We start from the raw sequence: 5,654 nt of genomic DNA, 5'->3' as shown, positions 1-5,654 counted from the left end.
ATAGAAATAATTTACAAATCTGGCAAATTTCCCCAACCTCAAGGTTAGTGTTTAACCACTTAAGGACCTAGGGCGTATGGATACGCTTTGACGTCCTGGTACTTAAGGACCCAGGGCGTATTCATACGCCCGTGGGAATTTCAGTCCCCGCCGCGCGCCGGGCGGGGACCGGGCCGGGGTGCCTGCTGATATCAATCAGCAGGCACCCCGCGCAAATGCCCAGGGGGGTCATCAGACGTCCCCGTCCCCCCCCATCGGCGATCGGCGCAAATCGCAAGTGAATTCACACTTGCGATTTGCGCCAATTCCGGGACATACGGGTCTATTGTGACCTGGTGACTCGGAATAGAAGGGGGATCGCGGTTGTCTAAGACACCCACGATCCCCCTGTAGGCATAGGAGTGAGGTGGCAGGGTTGCCATCCCTCCTATCCTTGCTATTGGTCTGCTATTGATCGTCAGAGGCGACGACCAATTGCAGACCGGGTGCGGGGGGGTTAACTTTCGTTTTCCCCGTCCTGCCCACCCACAATAGGCGGGGCAGAACGGGGAACCGAAGGGGACCGGGCGCCGACGTCCACTTACCCGTCCGGAGGCTGCGGCAATGTTGATCGGCGGGCGGCGTCATGTGCTTCTGAAGAGGACGGCTCCCGGGATCCTACAGAAGCCGGTAAGATGATCTGGAGGGCTACAGTCTGAGACTGTGGTCTCTAACTGTAGCCCTCCAGATGTTGCAAAACTACAACTCCCAGCATGCCCACATAGCTGTTTGTTGTCTGGGCATGCTGGGAGTTGTAGTTTTGCAACATCTGGAGGTCCACAGTTTGGAGATCACTGTGCAGTGGTCTAAAAACTGTAGCTCTCCAGATGTTGCAAAACTGCAATCCCCAGCATGCCCAGAAAGCAAACAGCTGTCTCGGCATGCTGGGAATTGTAGTTGGGTACCTCCAGCTGTTACATAACTACATCTCCCAGCATGCCATTCGGTGATTAGTACATGCTGGGAGTTGTAGTTTTGCAACAGCTGGAGGCACACTGGTTGGAAAATACTGAGTTAGGTAACAGAACCTAACTGAAGGTTTTCCAACCAGTGTGCCTCCAGCTGTTGCAAAAGTACAACTACCAGCATGCACGGTCTGTCAGTACATGCTGGGAGTTGTCGTTTTGAAACAGCTGGAGGTTTGCCCCCCCCCCCCATGTGAATGTACAGGGTACATTCACACGGACAGGTTTACAGTAAATTTCCTGCTTCAAGTTTGGGCTGCGGCAAATTTTTTGCCGCAGCGCAAACTCCTAGCGGGAAATTCACTGTAGCACGCCAGTGTGAATGTACCCTAAAAACACTACACTACACTAACACATAATAAAGGGTAAAACACTACATATACACCCCCTTACACTGCCCCCCCCCCCCAATAAAAAATTAAAAACGTCTTGTACGGCAGGGTTTCCAAAACGGAGCCTCCAGCTGTTGCAAAACAACAACTCCCAGCATTTCTGGACAGCCACTGACTGTCCAGGCATGCTGGGAGTTTAGCAACAGCTGGAGGCACCCTATTTGGGAATCACTGGCGTAGAATACCCCTATGTCCACCCCTGTGCAATCCCTAATTTAGTCCTCAAATGCGCATGGCGCTCTCTCACTTCGGAGCCCTGTCGTATTTCAAGGAAACAGTTTAGGGCCACGTATGGGGTATCTCCGTACTCAGGAGAAATTGCACTACAAATTTTGGGGGTCTTTTTTTTCCTTTTACCGCTTGTGAAAAGGAAAAGTTGGGGGCTACACCAGCCTGTTAGTGTAAAAAAATAAATTTTTTTACAATTACATGCTGGTGTTGCCCCATACTTTTTATTTCCACAAGCGGTAAAAGGAAAAAACAGACCGCCAACATTTGTAACACAATTTCTCCTGAGTACGGAAATACCCCAGATGTGAGCGTAAAATGCTCTGCGGGCTCACAACAAGGCTCAGGAATGAGAGCACACCATGTACATTTGAGGTCTAAATTGGTGATTTGCACAGGGGTGGCTGATTGTACAGCGGTTCATACAAACGGAAAAAAAAAATACCCACATGTGACCCTATTTTGGAGACTACACCCCTCACCGAACGTGACAAGGGGTATAATGAGCCTGAACACCCAACAGGTGTTTGACGAATTTTCATTAAAGTTGGATGGGAAAATGAAAAAATATACATTTTTTCACTAAAATGCTGGTGTTACCCTACATTTTTCATTTTCACAAGGGAAAATAGGAAAAAAGCCCCCCCAAATTTGTAACCCCATCTCTTCTGAGTAAGAACATACCCCATATTTGAATTTAAAGTGCTCTGCGGGTGAACTACAATGCTCAGAAGAGAAGGAGCGCCATTGGGATTTTGTAGAGAAAATTTGTCCGGAATTGAAGGCCACATATGTTTACAAAGCCCCCATAGTGCCAGAACAATGGTCCCCCGACACATGTGACCCCATTTTGGAAACTACACCCCTCACATAATGTAATAAGGGGTACATTGAGAATTTACGCCCCACAGGTGTCTGACAGATTTTTGGAACAGTGGTCCGTAAAAATGAAAAATTACATTTTTCATTTGCACAGCCCACTGTTCCAAAGATCTGTGGGGTGTAAATACTCACTGCACCCCTTATTAAATTCTGTGAGGGGTGTAGTTTCCAAAATGGGGTCACATGTGGGGGGGTCCACTGTTCTGGCACCACGGGGGGCTTTGTAAACGCACATGGCCCTGACCATTCCAAACTAATTCTCTTTCCAAAAGCTCAATGGCGCTCCTCCTCTTCTGAGCATTGTAGTTCGCCAGAACTTTCACAGAAAGAAAGCCGTTCACTGCGGCATCTTGGTCATTAGATCGGTCAGCCTGGTCCCAACCGGAGTGGTTGTGGTGCAAAACTGTGCAGCTAGGAAAAAACCGCCAGTAAGTGCCCGCTGCATTCACCAGCACAGAAAGCCATATATGCCAGCGGAAAGCCGCCACATAAATGCTGCACGTGCTGTATGCCGCAACTATGCAAATATATCTAGCACAGCCTGCAGCCTGTTCACACCTATTGTGAAAACATTTATTTCAGCTGGGATTACACTTGGCGTGTTTGTCATAAAAAACACCATGCTCGCTGCGGGCACATGTTAGGTTGGAATCAATAGGGTAATATGAAACACCAGACACTAATGGGGGTTTCTTCATCCTTTTATGGTGTTTTTAGGCTATCAAATCTGTGGGATGCCGAGAGCATGTTTTTTTTTTTTTTTTTTGGGGGGGGGGGTATTTTCTCACAATTTTTTTTTATAGAAATCCTTCAGTCAAATGATGAAAGAATCACATGACTTGTAATGAGAAAAGCCAGAGGGGAAAAAAACACCAAAGAAAAAACACTTCCTGTAATAATAATAATAATAATGATGATGATGATGATGATGATGATGATGATAATAATAATACACATTGGGACAGATGTATGAAAACCTGTGCAGAGGTCAAGTGGACCAATTGCCCATAGCAACCAATCAGATCGCTTCTTTCACTTTTCAGAGACCTTTTAAAAAATGAAAGAAACTACCTGATTGGTTGCTATGGGCAACTGGTCGCTTTCCCTCTTCCCTGGTTTTGATAAATCTCTAAGACCCCCCCCCCCCCCCCCCCCCCCCAGTGCTTTTAGCAAAAATAACACAAAGATAGCTGAGAAAAGAAATGAGGGGGAAGATTTTGATGTTTGTTTTTTTTTGCAAAAAAAAGAAAAAAACATCAAACAAGAATTGTGTTTGTTCCTAGACTTGGGCTGTGATTAAAAACAACATATAAATGGTGTTTTTCAAAGCCCACATTGCTTTATTTCTGGTCCCTTTTCCCCTCTTTCGACAGACGTCTGTCCAGCTATTGCAAAGCTACAACTCCCAGCATGCCCTGACAGCCGAAGGCTGAGAGTTGTAGTTTTGCAACAGGTGGGCAGCCACAGGGGATCGGTGTTGCAGTATGTCAATCTAGGGCCATGGTGTCTGATCTGGAACTGGCAGCAGGAGCCACGACCACTTTAAATCAATGGCTGCTGGGACGTCTGACTAGTGACATCCTTCGCTCCAGACCGCAACGTCAGGGACGTCACTCGTCAGACGTCCCGGCGGCCAGCGCTGCTCATTGAGCCTACCGGAGTAGCATTGATCTATGTAAGAAACCTATGGGCCCAGGCTGTTGGGGCCACCAAATGGTATTACATATACAGAATGTCTGGTTAGGAGAAACAAATATAACGCACCCACAGGGAGTGGCGCCATTTTAATAAAAATTGTCAAAAACCTTAGATAACAGTCATACAGAATATATTAGAAAGCTTTTTTTGATTTTCAGCCAATCAGAGAGCAGCACTACTGAAATAGAACTCCCAGGAGGTAACAGCGTGTCACACATGTGATGTCATAACCATTGTCCACCAAAGAGCAGCACTGAGCAGAAATAACACTGCTCCTGTTCATTCTCCATCAGTGAGGGGCCGGTGCTGGACACTGTGTAGGGACGCGGGAATGCAAAGTCATACACATGACTGTGACTGGTAAGTGTTACATTGTTGTGTCCAAAAGATCTTTAGTGCAGTTCCATGTGTATTTCTATGATAAACATGTAAATAAGTTATCTTTTTTTTCTTATCTTAGATGCACTATTTCCAGGACATGGAGTAGCATTTCTGGACCTACAGCAAGACGTTGGATGAAGGCATAGCCCCAGAAATAACACTGGTCCTGTTCATCAGTGAGGGGCCGGTGCTGGACACTGTGTAGGGACACGGGAATGCAAAGTCATGCACATGACTGTGACTGGTAAGTGTTACATTGTTTTGTCCAAAAGGTCTTTATTGCAGTTCCATGTGTATTTCTATGATAAACATGTAAATAATCTATCTTTTTTGTCCCCTATCTTAGATGCACTATTTCCAGGACATGGAGTAGCATTTCGGGACCTACAGCAAGACGTTGGATGAAGGCACAGGCCTAGGAATCATGCACATACACAGAAACATTTGCCCAAATTATAGAGGTAACCTCCTTTAGTATGCCCAGAGGAAGGGCCATACAGTAGCCATGGATTCCCTACAGGTTTCCTCCCCTCTGGAGGTTTTTCCTGTCCTGAGTATTAGTTACTGTACGCTCTTTGTGAGTGATGGGAGGTTACAAAAAGTCCCCTACACACACATTTTAATAAATAATAAATAAAGTTCCCCTTTTTTTAAACTGTTCTTTGACTTGTTCGACTCATTTATTTATTTCTGTGTGTGAAAATAGAGTTAGCAAAACATGGATGACCAAAGCTGCTCTCCTGCACGATCTGCATAATGCAGTGCGGAGAGAGGCAACTGGTGCTGGGTGGTTCAGTTTATGAGGCAAACGTAGAACACCCAGCAAGTTCCATGCACAAGCCTTTTTCTGATGAATGGGACTCATGCAGGGAACTTGCTAGGGGTCATACGGTTGCAAAGGATCAACTTTTGGGTACATGAACTGTCCCTTAAAGGGGTACTCCGCCTCTAGATATCTTATCCCCTATGTAAAGGATAGGGGATAAGATGTCTGATCAAGGGGATCCTGCTGCTGGGACCCCAGCAATCTCCATGCAGCAACCAAAATTCTAAATAGTATGTTTAGATC

At 46.1% G+C, this 5,654-nt stretch overlaps 1 long non-coding RNA gene across 1 annotated transcript; it reads left to right on the top strand.

The window, feature by feature from the left end:
• Nucleotides 1-4,408: 4,408 nt before the first annotated feature.
• LOC130302308 (uncharacterized) lies at nucleotides 4,409-5,026 on the top strand. The gene is made up of 3 exons (XR_008852590.1): nucleotides 4,409-4,564; nucleotides 4,665-4,829; nucleotides 4,932-5,026. It is a non-coding gene; the product is annotated as an uncharacterized LOC130302308 (long non-coding RNA).
• The last annotated feature ends 628 nt before the right edge of the window (nucleotides 5,027-5,654 follow it).

The sequence above is a fragment of the Hyla sarda genome, unplaced genomic scaffold, assembly GCF_029499605.1.
Source record: "Hyla sarda isolate aHylSar1 unplaced genomic scaffold, aHylSar1.hap1 scaffold_1160, whole genome shotgun sequence".
In the NCBI taxonomy this organism is placed as follows: domain Eukaryota; kingdom Metazoa; phylum Chordata; class Amphibia; order Anura; family Hylidae; genus Hyla; species Hyla sarda.
The sequence above is the reverse complement of the archived record's forward strand: the minus strand, read 5'-3'. Positions and strand labels throughout refer to the sequence as shown.